The following is a 23,635-nucleotide window of genomic DNA, read 5'->3' as shown; positions in this document are numbered from 1 at the left end:
TATTTACAACTACGGTGGTCAAAATATATGATGTGTAATTGAAGAAATATATATGTATTTCTCATATATGTATATACATCTATACATATATGAGCGCTCCTTGTAAGCAGGGAATGATTCAATAGTATTTATTGAGCGCTTACTATGTGCAGAGCACTGTACTAAGCGCTTGGGATGAACAAGTCGGCAACAGATAGAGACGGTCCCTGCCGTTTGACGGGCTTACGGTCTAATCGGGGGAGACGGACAGACGAGAACGATGGCACTAAACAGCGTCAAGGGGAAGAACATCTCGTAAAAACCGATGGCGACTAAATAGAATCGAGGCGATGTACAATTCATTAACAAAATAAATAGGGTAACGAAAATATATACAGTCGAGCGGACGAGTACGGTGCTGTGGGGATGGGAAGGGAGAGGTGGAGGAGCAGAGGGAAAAGGGGAAAATGAGGCTTTAGCTGCGGAGAGGTAAAGGGGGGATGGCAGAGGGAGTAGAGGGGGAAGAGGAGCTCGGTCTGGGAAGGCCTCTTGGAGGAGGTGATTTTTAAGTAAGGTTTTGAAGAGGGAAAGAGAATCAGTTTGGCGGAGGTGGGGAGGGAGGGCGTTCCGGGACCGCGGGAGGACGTGACCCGGGGGTCGACGGCGGGATGGGCGAGACCGAGGGACGGCGAGGAGGTGGGCGGCGGAGGAGCGGAGCGTGCGGGGTGGGCGGTAGAAAGAGAGAAGGGAGGAGAGGTAGGAAGGGGCGAGGTGACGGAGAGCCTCGAAGGCTAGAGTGAGGAGTTTTTGTTTGGAGCGGAGGTCGATAGGCAACCACTGGAGGTGTTTAAGAAGGGGAGTGACATGCCCGGATCGTTTCTGCGGGAAGATGAGCCGGGCAGCGGAGTGAAGAATAGACCGGAGCGGGGCGAGAGAGGAGGAAGGGAGGTCAGAGAGAAGGCTGACACGGTAGTCTAGCCGGGATATAACGAGAGCCCGTAATAGTAAGGTAACCGTCTGGATGGAGAGGAAAGGGCGGATCTTGGCGATATCGTAGAGGTGAAACCGGCAGGTCTCGGTAACGGATAGGATGTGTGGGGTGAACGAGAGGGACGAGTCAAGGATGACACCGAGATTGCGGGCCTGCGGGACGGGAAGGACGGTCGTGCCATCCACGGCGATAGAGAAGTCTGGGAGCGGACCGGGTTTGGGAGGGAAGATGAGGAGCTCAGTCTCGCTCATGTTGAGTTTTAGGTGGCGGGCCGACATCCAGGTGGAGACGTCCCGGAGGCGGGAGGAGATGCGAGCCCGGAGGGGGAGAGGACAGGGGCGGAGATGTAGATCTGCGTGTCATCTGCGTAGAGATGGTAGTCGAAGCCGTGAGAGCGGATGAGTTCACCGAGGGAGCGAGTGTAAATGGAGAACAGAAGAGGGCCAAGAACTGACCCTCGAGGAACTCCAACAGTTAAAGGATGAGAGGGGGAGGAGGCTCCGGCGTAGGAGACCGAGAATGATCGGCCGGAGAGGTAAGAGGAGAACCAGGAGAGGACAGAGTCCGTGAAGCCAAGGTGAGATAAGGTATGGAGGAGGAGGGGATGGTCGATGGGAGAATGATTATTCTCCCAAGTGCTTAGAACAGTGCTCTGCACACAGTAAGCGCTGAATAAATATCACTGATTGATTGAAGAGGGCTTAAGAGTGTTATGAGAAAGCCTTGAAGTGCTAGAATTGGTTTATACGGCTTAGGGTGCTGAGAAATTAAGCAGAAAAGATTTGCTGGAGGAGAGGTTTCTGGAGAGCTTAGTTGAATCTCACCTATTGTGTCCTTTGAGCAGCTAGACATAAGCTCCTTGAGGGCAGTGAAGAGTAGGATGCAAAAACCTTAAAATTCTAAGTGATAACAAGAAAAGCATTCATTCTTCAAACATCTTAAATAAATGAGCATCAGATACTCACTGTCATGTTGAGAACTCTTGTTCAGCTGCTGGCTGGAGTGTTGTGTTTAACTCTGTGATACTGCTGGTTCCAGACTGGACCATCTATTTCTGACTTGGACTGCTTCTGATGCTGGAGAGGTCTGCTCACTTTTTCCCTCACTACAGATCTCAGCCAAGTGCTCTGTTCATTAAAAATTTCCCACGTCAGCCATAACTTCTGAAAAATTTGGAAAAAAACCCGGCGACACACCAACTCCTAGTTGGTTGTGTGAATTAAAAGATTGTACTTGTACCCCTTTTCAGCTGACATGATTGCTTTCCTAGGGAGATAATGATATTCTGGTCCATTAAATTCTGAGAATCTAACTCAGTTTTATCAACTTTAAATAAATAAAACCCAGGATGTTCACACTTTCAAGAGGAATTGATCTTTTGTATACCTATTGATTTTCTGCATTTTTCCTAAATTATGTAACTGTGGTGACCATTAATAACAACACTTTTGTTTCATCTATTGCCTGTCATGTGAAGATCTCTAAGGTTTTCTGCAAATGCATTATACTTAATCACAGAAGAGGAAGTTGATAAAACACATACTGTCTTTGCTTTCCCTAGCGCCCAGGTTTCCTGATTCCAGGCAGGAAAATTCATGCTCAGGGAATGGAGTTCTGCATGAAGTATTCAAAGTGCTCAACAAACCACTGATTGATTTGAACTGACTGATTGAAAAGAGGGTATGAAAGGGCAAATATTGACCTTCCTGGAGCAGAGAACAGTTATAAAAGTCAAAACCCTGTGATTACCTATAACCGATTTTAACAACTTTTACTAAACACCTACTTTGGAAGAATCTTGTACTACAGACATGGGGAAGAAGTAAGGTCCATAAAGGATCTTCCCGTCTTCCTTCCACTGAACCAGTGATTGAGAGCTTGGATTTTAGGTTTTCCATTTTATTAATCATTTACATATGGCTAATTGATCTTTGCCAGTCACAAGGCAGCAAAAAGACAGTAACATCTTGATGATGTTGGATTCTCCAAATGGAAACACCAGATGAGTCTCAGTTTGGAAGCTTCAGAGCCAAAAACATTTGCAAAGGAATGATTATTTGTACTAGTGACTGTGCAGCCCCTTCTCAGAGGCACACCTGGAGAGTTTCCAGTGCTCTACCAGTCTCGACTACAGGAGGGAGAGTCAAGCAGACACATATCCATTCCATTCCTAGCTTGAGCAGTGGCTAGCGAGTGGAAGGCAATCTGCTACAAGTCAAAACTCACCTGTGCTGGGCTGCAGTAGCATGGGAGAGGGTCGAGGGCGGAGTCTCAAGTTTATTGCGTGGAAGGAGGCAATGGTAAACTACTTCGGTATTTTTACCACGAGAACTCTATGGATACACCACTTGAACGATTGCAAGGTGGAGGTGGGGCGATCGGGGAGAGATGTGTCCATGGCGTCACTGTGGGTCGGAGATGCCTCGACAACATAAGACAAGATTGTGCAGCATGACTTGCATTCTTGACTGTGAGCTCGCTGTGGGCAGGGAATGTGTCTGATGTTATATTGTACTCTCCCAAGTGCTTAACACTGTGCTTTGCCCACAGTAAGCACTCTTTAAACATGATTACTAACAATAATAATGATAATAATTAATTCGTGCCACTTGTGCGATGAACAAGTAGGTGAACAATGAGGACAACATATTGCAAAGTGCAGGAAAAGGGATTTTAACATGCAGGCTAGGCTGCAGTACCATGTCCAGCAAATGGATGCCTTGGTAACCATTGCAGTCTCTCTTTTTAATGGTAATTGTCAAGCACTTACTACGTGCCAGGCATTGTACTAAGCCTTGGGGTACATACAAGCTAAACAAATTGGACACATCTCTGTCCCACTGGGCCTCACCGTCTTAATCCCATTTTAAAGATGAGGTAACTGAAGCACAAAAAAATTACTTGCCCAAGGTCATACAACAGACTTTTACAAGTGCTTAATACAGTGCTCTGCACACATTACATCCTCAATAAATACGATTAAATGGATTAATAAAGTGGAAGAGCTGGAATTAGAACCCAAGTCCTGACTGGCCCATGGTCTACCTACTAGGTCTCACTGCTTCTCAGACTTTGCCACCCACATAAACTAGCTATTTTTCAGGTTTCCCGCTAAGTCCCCCTTCCTCCCCATTAACTAGCGTAGGTGGTTTTTTGGTCAGAAATCTTCTCCACTAATGGCATAGTCCCAGCAAGCAGAACTAGGACTAGTTGCCGAATTGTACTTTTCACCTTTAGTACAGTGTTCTGCACACAGTAAGTGCTCAATAAATATGATTGAATGAAAGAATGAATGAATGAACCCAGGACTCCTGATTCCCAGAGCAGTGCTCTTCCCATTGGACCCACAGCAGTACTTATTAGCCATTTAATAACTATTTGATTGATAACTATTTGATTATGATGATGACAATAATAATCCCATCCCTCAGAGATCCCAAATGGGGTAAGGGCTGTGGGAGCCCTAGTGTGACCTCGTTGAAGCAGCTAGACTAAGGATCCGGGAAAAGCAGCATGGCCTAATGGTTAGAGCTTGGGCCTGAGAGTCAGAAGGACCTGGGTTGTAATCCCTGCTCTGCCACATGTCTGCTGTGTGACCTTGGGCAAGTCACTTCACTCCTCTGGGCTTCAGTTACCTCATCTGTAAAATGGGGATTAAGAGTGTGAGCCCCATGTGGAACAGGGAGCATGTCCAACATGATTAACTTGTATCTACGCCAGTGCTTAGAACATAGTAAGTGCTTCACAAGTCCTGTAATTATTATCATTATTATAACCAATTTGTTTGATAACCAATTGATGTTTTCAATCTATTCCACAGAAAGACTCAAGTCTTGCCAATAGGAATAGGTATTAGAAGCAGCGTGGCTTAGTGGAAAGAGCACAGGCTTGGAAGTCAGAAGACATGGGTTCTAATCCCACCTCTGCCACTTGTCAGCTGTGTGACTTAGGGCAAGTCACTTAATAATAATGTTGGTATTTGTTAAGCGCTTACTATGTGCAGAGCACTGTTCTAAGCGCTGGGGTAGACACAGGGGAATCAGGTGTTCTCACGTGGGGCTCACAGTCTTAATCCCCATTTTACAGATGAGGTAACTGAGGCCCAGAGAAGTGAAGTGACTCGCCCACAGTCACACAGCTGACAAGTGGCAGAGCTGGGATTCGAACCCATGACCTCCGACTCCAAAGCCCGGGCTCTTTCCACTGAGCCACGCTGCTTCTCTACTTACTACTTCACTACTCTGTGCCTCAGTTTCCTCATCTGTAAAATGGGGATGAAAACTGTGAGCCCCACATGGGACAACCTGATTACCTTGATTCTACCCCAGTGCTTAGAACAATGCTTGGCACATAGTAAGTGCTTAACACTTCTCGCCTATCCCACCGTCAACCCCTGGGCCACATCCTCCCGCTGTCCTGGAATGCCCTCCCTCCTCGCCTCCGCCAAACTAATTATCTTCCCCTCTTCAAAACCCTAATTAGAGCTCACCTCCTCCAAGAGGGCTTCCCAGACTGAGCTTCCCCTTTCCCTCTGCTCCCTCTGCTCCCCCTTCACCTCCCCTCAGCTAAGCCCCCTTTTCCCCCCTTTCCCTCTGCTCCTCCCCCTCTCCCTTCCCCTCCCCTCAGCACCGTGCTCGTCCGCTCAATTGTATATATTTTCATTACCCTATTTATTTTGTTAATGAGATGTACATCTCCTTGATTCTATTTATTGCTATTGTTTTAATGAGATGTTCATCCCCTTGATTCTATTTATCGCTATTGTTCTTGTCTGTCCGTCTCCCCCAATTAGACTGTGCGCCCGTCAATGGGCAGGGACTGTCTCTATCTGTGGCCGATTTGTCCATTCCAAGCGCTTAGTACAGTGCTCTGCACATAGTAAGCGCTCAATAAATACTATTGAATGAATGAATGAACAAATACCATCATTATTATAACAGTCTGATGAAAAGTCTCTTATGCCCCTGGACAATGGGTAGCAACCTCCTTTCCCGTACTCAGACAAAGAGGCATTTACTCTGAGATTCTGAGGGATCGCACTCTCTCTAGCTTATCATGGGCAGGGAATGTGTCTGTTTATTGTTCTATTGTACTCTCCCAAATGCTTAGTACAGTGCTCTGCACACAGTACATGCTTAATAAATACAATTGACGGACTGACTGAATCCTGGTGATAGTGGGCACATAAATAGTCACCTAAATGGGTTGATAGATCATATAGCAGACTCCATGGCCAAAGCTTTCATCGACAACTGTCTTAAACCTCCTATTCATTCAATAGTATTTATTGAGCGCTTACTATGTGCAGACACTGTACTAAGCGCTTGGGATGAACAAGTCGGCAACAGATAGAGACAGTCCCTGCCGTCAGGGGCTGAACTTGTCCGTAGAAAGCTGGGTCAGCCACGATTTTACCCGGGGAATAGAAAATCTGGTGAGGCCTTGGCTGGCGTTCCTAGTGTTCTGTCGGTGGCTCACCCCAACCCTCCGATCTCAGCCTGCTTTTCAGAACAGCGGCTGAACCTTAGCCCCCAAGTCCCACAAGCCACTCACTGCCTCTGGGACTTCCCTGGAGCTCCGGCCCAGATCTCTTCAAGCTCCATTCATTCATTCAATAGTATTTATTGAGCGCTTACTATGTGCAAAGCACTCTACTAAGCGCTTGGAATGTACAAATCTGCAACAGATAGAGACAGTCCCTGCCCATTGATGGGCTTACAGTCTAATAATAATTATGTTGGTATTTGTTAAGCGCTTACTATGTGCAGAGCAATGTTCTAAGCGTTCAGGGACATACAGGGTAATCAGGTTGTCCCACATCAGGCTCACAGTTAATCCCCATTTTACAGATGAGGTAACTGAGGCACAGAGAAGTTAAGTGACTTGCCCACAGTCACACAGCTGACAAGTGACAGAGCCGGGAGTCGAACCCATGACCTCTGACTCCGAACCCCGAGGCTCTTTCCGCTGAGCCACGCTGCTTCCTAATCGGGGAAGACAGACAAAAACAGTAGCAATAAATAGAATCAAGGGGATGTACATCTCATTAAAACAATAGCAATAAATAGAATCACGATGATGTATATCTCATTAACAAAATAAATAAGGTAATAAAAAATATATACAATTGAGCGGACGAGCACGGTGCTGAGGGGAGGGGAAGGGAGAGGGGGAGGAGCAGAGGGAAAGGGGGGGAAAAGGGGGCTTAGCTGAGGGGAGGTGAAGGCGGGGTAGAGGGGCAGCAGAGGGAAAAGGGGAAGCTCAGTCTGGGAAGGCCTCTTGGAGGAGGTGAGCTCTCACTAGGGCTTTGAAGAGGGGAAGAGAATTAGTTGTGAGTCAGGTATGCAGCCATCTAATTTGAGAAAGACGGAGACTTTACTGCATCGCGTTGCCTAAAGAGGCAGCTTATATACAAAGATATCAGAGATAAATGTCACTCTCCTTTATAAAAGGACCACCAAATGATGTTCATTTCGTCTTTAAGCATAAAAAGAGATTAGACCATTTTAGATTTGTTATTCTAAAGAGGGGAAGACCTGCAGAGTCTTTTTAGTCCAGAGTTCAAATGGTGGTCGAATCCTGTGTCCCTGATCAGCCGTCTGACTTCACATGCTCTCCTATTTATCTTCCTCAAAATAGACAGTCAGAGGCTGCTTCAGGGCACACTTGACAACCTCTACCTCGCCTCCCCCGTTTCTCTCCTTTTGAAAGTGAATATGAACCAGATCCTCCAAGTCTTCTAACTCCTCCTGGATGTCTTTCAGACCAGTCAGAAGGATAGTTCTCCTGGAAATCCCTTCACATACCTGAAACTTTTCCAGGTTTCCACACTGAGAAGCAGCGTGGCTCAGTGGAAAGAGCACGGGCTTTGGAGTCAGAGGTCATGGGTTCGAATCCCGGCTCTGCCACTTGTCAGCTGTGTGACTGTGGGCAAGTCACTTACCTTCTCTGGGCTCAGTTACCTCATCTGTAAAATGGGGATTAAGAGGGTGAGCCCCACGTGGGACAACCTGATACTCTTGTGTCTACCCCAGTGCTTAGAACAGTGCTCTGCACATAGTAAGCGCTTAACAAATACCAACGTTATTATTAAGTGTGTTTCATCGGGGGAGAGTGAGGAAGAGCCCTAGGCAGTCTCAGGTCATTATTAATAATAATGATTACTATTATTACTATAGTACTTAGGTGCTTACTATGTGCCATGCGCTGTTCTAAGCGCTGGGGTAGATACAGGTTGGATACAGTCTCTGTTCCACATGGGGCTCACACTCTTAATCCCCATTTTACAGATGAGGGAACTGAGGCCCAGAGGAGTGAAGTGACTTGCCCAAGGTCACACAGCAGACAAGTGGCAGAGTCGGAATTAGAACCCTGGTCCTTCTGACTCCCAGGCCTGTGTTCTGTCCACTAAGCCATGCTGCTTCTCCCAGATCCTCAGTCCCCTGGATCCTTAGTCTAACTGGTTCAACAAGGTGAGACTAGGGCTTCCACAGTCCAACCCCATTTATGTCAGCTGTGTGACTTTGGGCAAGTCACTTAACTTCTCTGGGCCTCAGGAACCTCATCTGTAAAATGGAGACTAAGACTGTGAGCCCTATGTGGGCCAGGGACTGTGTCCAATAAGATTTGCTTATATCCACCCCAGTGCTTAGTACAGTGCCTGGAACGTAGTAAGTGCTTAACAGATACCACAAGTAATATCATTAGTAGGGAAGACAGACATCAAAATTAATTACAGGTAGGGGGAAGCAGCAGAATATACAGATACTTTACATAAATGCTGTGGGGGAGGGCTGAGATTCAGAGTGCTTAGGAGACTTAGCTACTATATCCTTATTGAGAAGCAGCGTGGTTTAGTGGAAAGAGCACGGGGTTGGGAGTCAGAGGACGTGGGTTCTAATCCCACCTCCTCCACTTGTCCGTTGTGAGACCTCGGGGAAGTCACTTCATTTCTCTGTGCCTCGGTTACCTCATTTGCAAAATGGGGATTAAAAGTGTGAGCCCCACGTGGGACAACCTGATTACTCTTTATCCACCCCAGCGCTTAGAACAGTGCTTGGCATATAGTAAACGCTTAACCAATACCACAGTTATTATCCTGATGACCAAAGCCATATTAATCCACCCCTTGAGACAGAGTTTGGTGGATATTGAAGGGTCTCCTTGCTCACCGTGTGACCTCGGGCTGCATATTCATTTCATCGGGTTTATTGAGCGCTTACTGTGTGCAAAGCACTGTACTAAGCGCTTGGGAGAGAACAATACAACAACAAATGATAACACTGTACGGGGTTCCCACCCGACTGGAGCCTCCCTCACCCCCCGCGGGGACTGATCGCTTCCATTAGCAATCGTTAAACCCCAATCAATTAGCACTTGCTAATTAATGAACCTATTAGCGATTGCCAATAGGTTATTAGCATGCTCCGCCCCAGGGTAGGTGCTTTCTTGGGCCGCAGCAGGTGCAGCTCCCACTGAATCTGCCCTCTTGTAACCAAAGGTTTTTAGAAGTGGAAGGTGAAGAGAGGTGAGGGAATGATCTTAGCGTGGCTCAGTGGTAAGAGCACGGGCTTGGGAGTCAGAGGTCGTGGGTTCTAATCCCTCCTCTGTCACTGATCAGCTGTGTGACTTTGGGCAAGTCACTTACCTTCTCTGTGCCTCAGTTGCCTTATCTGTAAAATGAGGATTAAGACTGTGAGCCCCACGTGGGACAACCTGATTACCCTATATCTCCCCCCAGCGCTTAGAACAGTGCTTATCAAATGCCATCATCATTATTGTTATGATCTTCCAACCTTGCTGCTTTCCTTCCAGATCTGGGAACCCTCTCCCCTTCCCTATTTACCGAAGCTGAGATAAGGCTATGCATTCCTATATGCCCTGCACACTCTCCTTATTGTTGTATTTTTCTCTCTCAAACGCTTAGTACAGTGCTCTGTGCACAATAAGCTCTCAGTAAATACGACTGAATGAATAAACAGACTGTGGCCTCCAGGAGGGCAGGGAGTTCTGCAATGAAAGCAGCGTGGCCTGTGGATAGAGCAAGGGCCTGAAAGGCTTCTAAATTAGACCTGGGTTCTAATTCTACCTCTGCCACTTGTCTGCTATCTGACCTTGGGCAAATCACTACTAAACTTTCTGTAACCCCGCTGTGTGGCTCAGTGGAAGGAGCACGGGCTTGGAAGTCAGAGGTCGTGGGTTCTAATCCCGCTCCACCACTTACCAGCTGTGTGGCTTTGGGCAAGTCACTTAACTTCTCTGTGCCTCAGTTGCCTCATCTAGAAAATGGGGATTAAGACTGAGCCCCATGTGGAGCAACCTGTTTACCTTGTATTTACCCAGCACATAGAACAGTGCTTGGCACATAATAAGTGCTTAAATACCCAAATAATTAGTAAATTATTATTACCTCTCCTGTAAAATGGGGATTAAGACTATAATCCCCAACTTGATTAGTTTGTATCTAGCCCAGCGCTTAGAACGGTGCCTGTCACATAATAAATGCTTAAACTCGTTTTGGGCAGGGAATGTGTCTGTTTATTGTTAGATTGTATTTTCCCAAGGTCTTAGTTCAGTGTTTTGCACACAGTAGCTGCTCAATAAATGCAATTGAATGAGTGGATGAATGAACAAATACCATTAAAAAAATACTCTATCTGACTGCTTTTGAGAGTGATTCTTGGAGTGTATACCAGCTAGAGGGATGGTGATAGCTCAGGCTGAACCTGGCATTCATACTGTGGGGGTGTTTCAGCCCCCTCCTTTAGGTCTCTGGGCTTCTTTCCTGGGAGCCCCTGACGACAGCCACATGCCAGCTCTATCACTCCATCGGTGGTATTTATTGAGCACTTACTATGTGCAGAGCACTTGGGAAAGTACAATATATTGTTAGTAGACATGTTCCCTATCCACAAGGAGCTTTTCTCCCACCTCAATAGGGTTATACTGTTCATTAGAAGTCGTGGTTCTTTGAATCTTTAAAATATTTCTTCTGACCTATTTCTTTACTATCCCAGCACTTCAACTAAGTCATTCATTCTCCGTCACGATGATGGTATTTGTTAAGCGCTTACTATGTGCCAAGCACTGTTCTAAGCGCTGGGGTAGATACAAGGTAATCAGGTTGTCCCACGCGGGGCTCACAGTCTGTGATGCTGTGTTGTGATGAACATTGTTTTGATGCAGGTGAGCTGCTAAGAGCCAGAATCTTCTTAGTAGACAACACTGGCCAAACTACTTAGTTAAATGTAACGTGATAAGTGGTAGTCTAGGAAATGTAGCCAGGTAGAACATTATCAGTCAGTCAACTGTATTTACTGAATGCTTACTGTGTGCAGAGCACTGTATTAAGCTCTTGGGAGAATACAATATAAAAATAAAGACATATTTCCTGCCTTGGACACTACCACTTCAATAGACCTTTGGTTTATTATGACTGATTGATGCCACATGAGCCCAAAGCTGCTCCCTATCTCCTATGCTGGCATTAATGGTTCATTTTTCCATGTATGACTTGGGAAAGTTGTTTAACTTGCCTGTGCATCTGTTTCCTCATCTGTAAAATGGACATTAAATACTTGTTCTCCTCCCCCAAAATTATGAGTGCCACATTGGGCAGAGACTGCATCCAGTCTGATTATATTGTATCTACCCCAGTGCTTAGTACTGGATTTGGCACTTAGTATGCACTTAACAAATACCTCAATTATTATTTGTTGAGAGATTGAGAGATGTATTTCAAGGCAGCTTTCAAGGCCCTTACTGCAACCTTAAACTTGCTACATAAAACAGTTTGAATGAAGCTGGACCTGATACACACTTCGGCTCTATCCCATTGGGGATTATGAGACTGAGTTCTGGCCTGTCCAGAATTGTTCATGTGTTTCTCGTGAACTGGGTCATGCACCTCTGAGAGGTTGATGCTGTAGTGTTTGCCACAGTGGTTTTATGGCCCTACTTTACCTCCACCTCTCCCATCAGGTCTCTGCCCCCAGGTGTTTCTGGGATATTTAGCTCCTCATGGGCATTCAATAGTATTTATTGAGCGCTTACTATGTGCAGAGCACTGTACTAGTGCTTGGAATGGACAATTCAGAATGTACAATGGGCAGGGAATGTGTCTACCAACTCTGTCATATTGTTCCCTGTAGTGCTCTGCACACAATAAGTGCTCAGTAAATACAACTGATTGATTTAATCTTGGAAACAGAAGTGAGCCCATTATTGGGCAGGGATTGTCTCTATCTGTTGCCGAATTTTACATTCCAAGTGCTTAGTACAGTGCTCTGCACATGATAAGCGCTCAATAAATACTATTGAATGAAGATGTAAAATCCCACCCAATCTCACTTCCATGCCCTGAGCCCCACATTTTTCTTTCTGGAAATTACCAGTCAAAACACCTCAAAACCTGAAAGAACAGCCACACCATTAAGAGGTAGGCTCAGGATCTTAATAATAATAATGATGGTGGTATTTAATAAGTGCTTAGTATGTGCAAAGCACTGTTCTAAGCACTGGGGAGGATATAGGTGATCAGGTTGTCCCACATGGGGCTCACAGTCTTAATCCCCCTTTTCCAGCTGAGGTAACTGAGGCACAGAGAAGTGAAGTGACTTGCCCAAAGTCACACAGCTGACAAGCGGCTGAGCTAGAATTTGAACCCATGACCTCTGACTCCCAAGCCCATGCTCTTTCCACTGAGCCACGCTGCTTCTCTTTCCAGGACTAAGACATTACAGAAGCTCATGCCATCATTATGGACTTGGGTTCAGTTGCTACTGCAACCCAAGTCCATAATGATGGCATGAGCTTCTGTAATGTCTTAGTTTTCACAGCATAAAGGCCTTAGTGCCATTCCCTAAACTTCCCTGATGGGCAGCAAAAATCACATCTACTGTAACACACTGTGGTATTAAGTGCCATTACAATTTCCTATAATGTATATTTCTAAGGAGCCCAAAGCTCTTTATGTTCTAAATGCATTTAATGGTGGATACCCACCTCCTGTGCTTCTGAAATAGGTTTCTTGCTTAAACATCCTCTGCTCCACATGACTGTATTTCCTATTCAGTGTTCCCAGGGATACTGATTTTGTGGATTTGCTTTCATATTGTCCCAGAATGAGATTCTCTGGATTCACTACAGATAAATGATCCGCCTGTTACCACTATTCCTGAGTTGGTAGGGTAGGTGCCACTTAACCTGTATCTTTGCCAAATAATCTAGTATTTTAAACACTAACCTCTGCATTACAGTGAGGCTGATAGAGACCAGCAAATATTATTTTACAGGGAAGATAAATTAGCTACATGGAAGTTCAGCATCTTGCCCGATTCATTCAGCAAAACACTTGTAACCTCAGTAACTGGACTCCCATTTCGAAGCTGTATTTATGTGCTGTGCCACGCTGCCACTCCCTTGAAATTTCCAGAATTCCTTTCCAGTCTTTGGCAAAACAATTCCATTTGTGAATCGAATAAGAACAGAAGAAATTATGGGACAAGGGCCCCAAACTTAAAAAGAACATGATTAGTTGAGATGAAAGAAGCCGGAAGTGCCTGATGAGCAAATAATACACAGAAGAAGAAAGCCAAAAAGCCAGACAGTAAAGAACAGAAGGCATCTATTACAGATGCCACACGTGACTTTTAAAGCACTGATGAGATGATATCTGACTCAGCTAATGATAGAGGGACTTGACACGAGCACATTTTGTCGCTAATCAGCTCCGAGGGAAGGCCGTACCTGATCGGAAATGGCTTCCAATCAACTCTTCTCCTCCACCTCTTCCTCTTGGCTCCCTGAATGGTGAGGTAGGAACAGATGAAAACTGTCCTGTTTGTTCACAAAGATCAGTGACTACTCCAAATTTCAGGTCTTTCTGATTTCCAGGCCTGTGCTCTTTCCACTTGGCCTCTCCACTTCTCAACTAGTGATGCATATCTCCTTGTGGCCAGGGATCACGTCCACTAACTTTAGTGTATTATACTCTCACAAGTACTTAGAATAGTGTTCTGCATACAGTAAGGTCTCAATAAATACTACTGATTTGATTGATTGATTGATTTCTTGTCTGGAAGGGGCAATCTCCAGTCAAAATTGTCCGATCAATAAATAGTATTTATTGAGCTCTTACCCATGCACAGCACTGTACTGAGCACTTGGGAGAATAAAGTAGCATTACTAGACATGACCCCTGCCATTAGGGAGCTTACAGTCTAGCAGGGGTTATAGATACTAAAAGAAATGCAGGTAGGAAGAAGTAACAGAGTTCAAAGATATGTTTGTAAATGTATGGAGTGGGGGAGAGAAGGGTCAAGTATGCAAAAGCTTACGTGATCCCCAGTCAGGGCATGCAAACTGTTTGGAAGCTAGTCAGCATGGAAGAGAAGTAAAATGGGATAGCTTCATTGTTCTGCAAATCAGCTGGATGTGAAGACATCAGAGTTCCCAGGATAAGTTAGGAAGTGAAAATAATAATAATAATAATAATGATTATGGTATTTTTAAGTACTTACTATAGAATAATAGTAATTGTGGCATTTGTTAAGCACTAACTATGCTTATGCTACTAAGCACTATGGTAGATACAAGCTAATCAGGTTGGATATAATCCATGTCACAGCGGCTCACAGTCTTAATCCCCATTTCACAGCGGAGGTAGCTGAGGTACAGAGTGGTTAAATGACTTGCCCCAGGTCACACAGCAGACAAGCAGCAGAGCCAGGATTAGAACCCAGGTCCTTCTGACTCCCAAGCCCGTTCTCTACCCACTAGACCATGATACTTGTGACCAGCACTGTTGTAAACACCGGGGTAGATATGATTTAATCCGGTGGGACACAGTCCCCGTCCAGATGAAGTTCACAGTCTAAGTAAGAGGGAGAACAGGTGATGAATCCCTATTTTTACAGTGGAGAAAACTGTGGCACGGAGAAGTTAAGTGACTTGCCCAAAGTCGCACAGCAAGCAAGTAGGAGAGCTGGGATTAGAATCCAGGCCCATGCTTTTCCACTAGATCACGCTGCTTCTCAACTAGTGATATGTGACTCCAAAAATGTTACACAGTACAATACCTGCCAGCATTAGGGTACACTGGACAAGCTTATACATTAACCCTTCTCCATGTATATTAAGGTGAGGAATACATTTGTCTATGAAAAAAAGTTCAAAAAACTAATCCAGCCAGGACATCGCTAAAGAGCTGCAGCATTAATGAAGAAAGATAAGTAAAAAAAGTTACCATAGTGGAGGAGATTGAATTGTGGAATATGAGGGATGTCTTAATAGTGACGATGATTATGACCTGTTCACATTTATTATGGCTCTTATTCCTAAAATGATCTGAAACCTGTCAGGGTACTTAAACATCTCAGCTCCCAATCAAAGGCACTCTATTGCAATGTAAGCAGTTTTGCCATCTGAGCTCCTGGAAAGTATGATTCCCATAAAAGGGATAAATATAGCTTTTCTTTCCCTTTTATTAACGTTCTGCTTGTATTGATGATGTGCATGCCAACTTATTACAATAAGAGAAGCCCTGGAGAAAGCAGTAATTCCCTAAAATAAGACACTATCTAGAATTATTAATTGCTCTACTATATAGTATCATCTCTCACATGACACATAACAAGGGAAGCATCTCTAGGTAGGTTTGAGTTTCTGGCAGTGATAATGTAATTCTTTTTATATAACCAAACTCTAAAAAGGAATCCTTTGGAACTATAGTTTATCGCTTGCTCAGCTAGCTGACTATTTAGTCGGTAGCCACCAACATACAGAGGCATGCAAAACGCATAAACATCCTACCACGTGATGCATTAAAGTTTTGCATACTGAACAAAAAACATTTCCTAATATTTGGGAAAAATGCAAATTGATTTTCTCTATAGGGGAAGAACCAAGATACACTTGACACTGAGAGAAAAAGAGTTAGGGAGAATTTCTCACAAAAATAAACCTATACCAGGCTTGAATATGCTGGAGGGAGTTGACAGTCTAGTGAAAGATCAGCTTCTAGGGAAATTACATCAGATTAGACCCTAAATATATTCCCAGAGCAGGCAAGAGCACATGCGAGTCAGGCCCGAACGACTGTGAAAATTATCTTTCTCATGAAAAAATGAGGAAGAAGAAACATTTTCTGACATTCCTTCTATGCATTTTCCTACAACTAGAACACTGATTTTTAAATGTTTGCAGGTGGTGACAGAGTGTTTAGGTTGATTCCAAAGCACAAAAAGAATAAAGTTCCAAAGGTTGGTGGGGAAGGTAATACCCTAGACTTTTCCTCAAGTTCAATCCTGAACAAACAATAGTTCTTTCGGTTTTTAGTACAGTAACTGGGTTCCATTTCACTACCGTGACTTAATTCTTGTGTGGTAACCGCCGTACCGAAGTACTACAGAATGCTCCACTGCCATTTCCCGTCTTCACAAGTTAAAACAGGCAAGTTATGAAAGTTAAAATCAACAGCCAGAAACTAGGTGTAAAAATATATTAATCAAGGGTGTTCATCTGTGTGTTCAGTGTGTTCTTCTGGCCATGAGGGCAAAATAAAAAAGATAAAGCCACTTTTTCAAGGCCCTTTCCTTTAGTGAATAAGTATTTCAGCTTCATCAAAAATATCCTAAAAGTAAAATATTATAACGGTAGTAGATTTCATTAGAGCTGAAAAATCTCAATTTTATAGTTCTCATTCCACAGGAGAGAGTTTCAGTCTGATTCATATCCCTATCTGAACCCTCAGCTCTTTCCTAACCAGATAAATTCCTTTGAATTCAAAAAGAGTTCCTTACAAAGGAGAAACTTGGCTGTAATGTCCTCTATTTAAGCATCTGGTTTTTATATTATTAGTAATGGTGATATTAATAATGGTATTTATTAAGTGCTTACTATGTGCTAAGCACTGAGGTAAATACAAAGAACTTAGATCAGGCACAGTCCCTGTTCCACCTGAAGGTCACAGAGTAAAAGTGGGGAAGAACAGGTATTTTTCCTCATTTTGCAGATGAGGAAACTGGCACAGAGAAGTCGAGTGACTTGCCCTAGGCCACACAGCAGGCAGGTGGCAGAGTCAGCACTAGAACCCAGGTCTTCTCACTTCCAGTTTAGTGTTCTTTCCTCTAGTCCAGACTTCCTCCCCATACTGCTTTTTAACATATCCTTTCCAGGCTGTTCTTCTTGCTACTTGAACCCCTTTAGACTGAACCCTTGTAGCTGTCTTCCCTGTTAGATTGTCAGCTCCTTCAGGTCCATCACTCAGTCACTGGCATTTATCGGGCACTTACTGTGTGCACAGCACTGAACCAGGAGCTTGAGAGAGTACAATATAACAAAAACATTCCCTGCCCACAACGAGCTTACCAATCTAGAGGGATAGTTCAGGGCAGGGATAGTGTCTTCTTTCTGTTAGTATTCTCTCAAAATGCTTAGCACAGTGCTCTGCAGCCAGGAGGCACTCAACAAACACCTTGATCGGTTGCTTCGGAGTTATCATTACCATCAATAATAAATGTCTACTTAGTGTTGATACAAGAAATAATAATAATGATGGTATTTGTTAAGCGCTCACTATGTGCAGAGCACTGTTCTAGACGCTGGGGGAGATACAGGGTCATCAGGTTGTCCCACATGAGGCTCACAGTTAATCCCCATTTTACAGATGAGGTAACTGAGGCACAGAGAAGTGAAGTGACTTGCCCACAGTCACACAGCTGACAAGTGGCAGAGCTGGGACTCGAACTCATGACCTCTGACTCCCAAGCCCAGGCTCTTTCCACTAAGCCACGCTGCTTCTCCAAAGAACACTGCACTAGGTTCATTTGGGGGTTTTCAGAGTATACATTAGCAGTCTTGGCACAATGGATTGTATTATCTAGTGTGAAAGAAGCCAACAAAACTCCCCAAGAGCCAGGACTCACTGAATAGCATGTAGCTGAAGTGTGTAGGATGCTTAGAGCAGAACACTGTGTCTGGGCTTCCAGAATGCCTCCAGTCACCAAAACACACCTGCCAGTGTATACAGCCATTTTTGTTCCTGGCCATTGTGTCTCACCTATTCATCTGTCTTCCCCTCCCCCAGCAAACCTACACCATCTCCTTTGTAGGAAACTCTACCCTGTGGCTAATCTGGCTCCAGAAACATTTCTACCCAGAAAAGAGGCATTATTCTAATGAGCTAATCTAGCCATCTATGGCTCTCCTTGTCTTATACACATCAGCCAAAGTTTGTGACCAGAATTTTACACTTGGGTACATTTCCCCAAGATTTACAAGAAGATAAAGATCTACAACTTGCTAGGTAGAATTCTGATGTTCACCTCTAGCCGGAGAGGAAAACAGGCTGAGGTGGGAGGGAAGAATGGAGTTAGGAAAGAGGGGAGAGAAGATATTAATAACAACAATGACATCTGTTAAGCGCTTACTATGTGCCAGGAACTGTACTAAGCACTGGGGTGGATACAAACAAAACCGGTTGGACGATCCCCTGTCCCACAGTGGGTTCATAGCTTCAATCCCCATTTTACAGATGAGGTCACTGAGGCACAGAGAAGCTAAGTGATTTCCCCAAGGTCACACAGCAGACAAGTGGTGGCGCCGGAATTAGAACCCATGACTTCTGACTCCCGGGCCCGTGCTCTATCCACTGTGCCATGGTATTATAAAGATTCCAATCTCCTTGAGGGCAGGGATCATGTCTACCTAATCTATTGAATTCTCACAAGGGCTTAGTACAGTGGACTGAACACTGGAAGCACTCAATAAACACAGTTGACTGCTCTTCTGAACAAGTCCAGAATTACTCTTAGCCAAAACCCTGACATGCTCCCAAGGGAGAAGTGAATTCAAACTGTCCCTTCAACTTCAGGCTTAGTAAAGGAAAATAATTTGGGGGTTGAGGAAAGGAGAAGAGGAGTCAAGGGGAAAATATTTCCCTACCTTGTCTGGGAAGATAATTGTTTACTCCCTCCCAAAAATCAGACAAGTGGATTGAGGCTTGGTAATGAGAACCCAGTGGAAATTTTTCTAGGACATCTTTAGAAGGATAGCCTACATTCATACTCATGTAACACGTACACATTTCATATTAAATTCATATTCATTCATATTAAATTGTTTTTAGCCGGGGTCAAATTCTCACTGGAGACCTGATTGCTAAAGTAGGCCTCCAACTCTTATGTTTCCTTCCGCTGCCCTCAAGCCCTGTACCCCTTCTCACCTCCTCACTTCTGATCTCTCCCAACTTACATTTTTATGGCATTTGTTAAGCATTTACTATGTGTGAAGGACTCTTCTAAGTGCTGGAGTAGATACAAGTTAATCTGGTCAGACACAGTCTCTGTCTGGTTGGGGATCACAGTCTAAATTAGAGGGATAGCAGGCAATCCATCCCCGTTTTACATTTGAGGAAACCAAGGGACAGATAAATCAAATGACTTCCCCAAGGTCACACAGCAGGCTTGAGGAAGCAGCATGGCTCAGTGGAAAGAGGCTGGGCTTCGGAGTCAGAGGTCAAGTGTTCGACTCCCTGCTCTCACCTTGTCAGCTGTGTGACCATGGGCAAGTCACTTGACTTCTCTGTGCCTCAGATACCTCATCTGTAAAATGGGGATTAACTGTGAGCCTCACGTGGGACAACCTGATGACCCTGTATCTCCCCCAGTGCTTAGAACAGTGCTCTGCCCATAGTAAGTGCTTAACAAATACCAACATTATTATTATTATTATTAAGGGGCAGTGCTGGCATTAGAACCCAGGACTTCTGATTCCCAGGCCTATGCTCTTTCCACTAGGCAACCCATTCTTCCACCTTCCAATTTCTGTTGGTCCTAGCAGCAGACTACCTGATCAGATATTGATAGTGAAGGAGCTCACAACTTTTCTCCCCATCTGCCTAGTTCTTCTCCCCATCTGCCTAGTTCTTCTCCAGCAACCCAGTGCCATCCTGCTGCATGGAAGGTCAAAAAAGAATAATAATAATTGTGGTATTTCTTAGGCACTTACTATATACCAAGCACTGGGGTAGATACAAGATAATCAGGTCCCACATGGAGCTCACAGTTTAAGTAGGAGGGAGAACAGGATTGAACCTCCATTTTATAGATGAGATAACTGAAGCACAGAGAAGTTAAATCACTTGCCAAAGGTCACACAGCAAGTAAGTGGCAGAACCCAAATCCTCTGGCTTCCAAAGCCATGCTCTTTCTATTAGGCTATGCTGTTTCTCATCAAAAAACCACGAGTGTGTGAGAACAACTGCCTCTATCCAACAGACACATCTTTATCCCTAAAGAGAGTCACGAAGAGTGAACTGACTACCACTTTTTGTGGCCAGATCATGGAATTTTAAAAATTTATTTAGCTGGGACTTCTCAGCCAAATGATAATCAGCATAGCTAAATGGAAAGAGCCCGGGCTTAGGAGTCAGAGGTCGTGGATTCTAATCCCGGATCCGCCACTTGTCAGCTGTGTGACTTTGGGCAAGTCACTTAACTTCTCTGTGCCCTCAGTTACTTTATAAAATGGGGATTAACACTATGACCCCCCACGTGGGACCATCTGACTACTTTGTATCTACCCCAGCGCTTAGAACAGTGCTTGGCACATAGAAAGCGCTTAACAAATACCATTATTACTATTATCATTATAATGATAGTATTTGTTAAGTGCTTATTATGTCCCAAGCACTGTAATAATAATAATAATAATGTTGGTATTTGTTAAGCACTTACTATGTGCAGAGCACTGTTCTAAGCACTGGGGTAGACACAGGGGAATCAGGTTGTCCCACGTGAGGCTCACAGTCTTCATCCCCATTTTACAAATGAGGGAAGTGAGGCACAGAGAAGTTAAGTGACTTGCCCACAGTCACACAGCTGACAAGTGGCAGAGGTGGGATTTGAACCCATGACCTCTGACTCCAAAGCCCATGCTCTTTCCACTGAGCCATGCTGCTTAATCACTTGGGCAGATACAAAGTCATCAGGTTGGTCACAGTCCTTGTCTTACAAAGGACTCACATCTAAGTAGGAAAGAGAATAGATATCTTATTCCCATTTTTTTTTTCAGATGAGGAAACTGAAGAAATTTGAAAAATATGCAGGAATACAATTTTAGGAGTTGCTCTGGTCTCCTGGGCAACTACGCGCCAGTTTCCCAGTAATAATAAGAAGAAGAACTGTGGTATTTGTTAAGCATTGTTTGCACATACAAAGCACAGTCCCTGTCCCACAAGGGTCTCACAGTCTAAAATGGAGAGAGAAGAGCTATTTTATCCTCATTTTACAGATGAGGTAACTATGGCAAAGGGAAGATGAGTAACTTGCCCGAGGTCACACAACAGACAAGTGACAGGGTTGTGAGAGTTGATTTCTTGCAAAATCTCACATCCAGAAAACCTCACACTATAATACTCACCTGTTCACTTGGTTTTCACATCACATGAGTAGTTTCCTTGGTAATAGAACACACTGAACTAAAAGTTGTGTTGTTGGAAAAGTGTTTCCTAGGACTGTTCTAGCCAAACATGTATCAAAAATCGACATTATGGATGAACGGAGTGCATTATTAAAAAACAGTAAGACCAAAAAAATCCTGCTTAAAAATAGGATTAACGATCCTGTTTGTAACATGAATTGAAATTTAGGGATTTAAGGCCTTACCATATGCTGAGATATTCCAGGCAGCAATGGTTCTAATTTTGAATTTCTAGGATTCAGTACCAGAACCCTGGTTATGTATCAGCATTTGTCCCACCAACTGAGCAGTAGCAATTCATTTCTCATACAAAGTAGAAAGCTCTCACTGCATTTTCCCTTGGAAATACTGAATTTCTGAGTTTCTGTATACTCCATATTTTCTTTTCAACAACTAATCCTTAGGCTAAAAGGGAAAAACAGGATAATCCCTCATTTAACTGATCAATAGCATGGAATTACTACAAAAGTAGACAGTGACCACAACCACTAGGGTTTTTGTACATTTTAGAATGTAAAGAATTTTAACTGATTTGCCACATCAGATATCTAACTGTAGCATTTGTTAAGTGCTTAATATGTACCGGCATTGTACTAAGGGCTCTCTCTCCTTTCTCTCTCCTCTTTTCAGGGGTAATTCATACCAGACTAGAACATTCATGTGTGTTCAGGGCTACATTTTAGTTACTAAGCGACTTTTGAAGATGATACTAAGAACCGATCCACACAAATGCAGAAAAATGCTCACGGCCCTTCAGCAAACTCATGTGCTGATCTTGGATTTCCCATCCCATTTCAAACAAATAGACCCAGTTCAAAGTGGATTGATTCTCTCTTCAGGCTCCTATTTCAAGCTGGCAAATATTTTGAAATGAGTAGATCTTTGGGTACCTCAATTAGGGCTCTCAGCCAGAGCACATGTAGCTGAAGAGGAGAAACAGCAAAACCACAAGGTTGGTCTACAAAGGGAAGCATTCATATAACACTTGGTAGTGAATAGTGTTAACTTAGAGGCTTTTAAAAAAAAAATCCTTGCCTTTTAAATTCTTCTCAGTCTGCTTTGCCTGACAAACCTGTCTGATGGGCATCAGGGACCTAAAGCAGAGCTTCAAGGAAAAAAGTAGCCATCACTCATGCTTCATTGGATTTCTATGACAGAATGATCAAATTCTGTAGAACCTGGCATAAGCACATCATTATCAAGCCCTGCTTTAGCATTTCTTAACTGATCACGGAGGCTGAGGTCCTTGGTGACTCCTGTTTTCTGGCACTGTTTGTAGTTATTTGACCTTTTCTCGGTGGATAATCCACACAAAAAGCCCTAATTACTTCCCCAGCTTTGAACGGCTGGACAGTGTGAATAATCAATGATGCTGATTTCAGTATTGCACAATCAGATGCTTATGGTGTTTAAAGAACATTTTTCCATTGACCTGCCACAGCTGTAGGACAATTACAAGCAGTAAAGCTGCTGCTCTAATCACAAGATGACCAAGTGACCTTGTGGGTCTGAAGTTGATTATCGGGACCTTGATTGGATGTAGGCCCAATGCAGAGCACACGCTTCCTTCAAACTGGATAGTTCGCAAATGGTACATTTGGAACCCAGAATGGATTCTAGAACCTGGAGCAGCATCCAAGCGACAAATCTATTTGCAAATTGAAATTCAATTTTTACCTATGACCTCTGGTCATTTCTTTCAATATGTGGAGAAAAGGCTGCAGCAATCGTCACCCTCCTTGCTTTAAATGATCTAACCCAAATTTGGTCCTCAGACAGTAAATCTCTACAATGGTCCTAAAGCAATTGTAAGAAGGCAGTAGAGAAACTGAGATTGAAAGAAAGGGACCTAGCCAGATACCCAGCTCCTCAGGATTTTAGTGGTTTAAGAAACACAGTACAATGTAGTCCTTCTAAGCCAGCTGGCAAAACATTTACCAGACTCCTCTGCCCACAAAGACCACTGGTGTACAATTTGTGGTTTTGTGACATTCTGACAATTAGCCAAATAGCAAGTCTGGCTGAACTTTTATGAGTTTTAAGGTGGTTGCATACTGAATTTCACTCCCTTTCCCTGTTGAAATGAAATCGGAATGGGATTCACAAATACTGGCTACTTGGCTTTGAAGATGGGTAAACATACTGACTGTTCTCCAATTAGACACTTTTCTTTTTGAGTTGACT

General features: G+C 43.9%; 1 non-coding gene across 1 annotated transcript; it reads left to right on the top strand.

The window, feature by feature from the left end:
* The first annotated feature begins 3,048 nt into the window (after nucleotides 1–3,048).
* LOC114813976 lies at nucleotides 3,049–3,186 on the top strand. The gene has a single exon (XR_003761720.1). It is a non-coding gene; the product is annotated as a small nucleolar RNA SNORA7 (small nucleolar RNA).
* The last annotated feature ends 20,449 nt before the right edge of the window (nucleotides 3,187–23,635 follow it).

The sequence above is a fragment of the Ornithorhynchus anatinus genome, chromosome 8, assembly GCF_004115215.2.
Source record: "Ornithorhynchus anatinus isolate Pmale09 chromosome 8, mOrnAna1.pri.v4, whole genome shotgun sequence".
In the NCBI taxonomy this organism is placed as follows: Eukaryota; Metazoa; Chordata; class Mammalia; order Monotremata; family Ornithorhynchidae; genus Ornithorhynchus; species Ornithorhynchus anatinus.
Note: the sequence above shows the minus strand (reverse complement) of the source record. Positions and strands in the feature narration are given on the sequence as shown.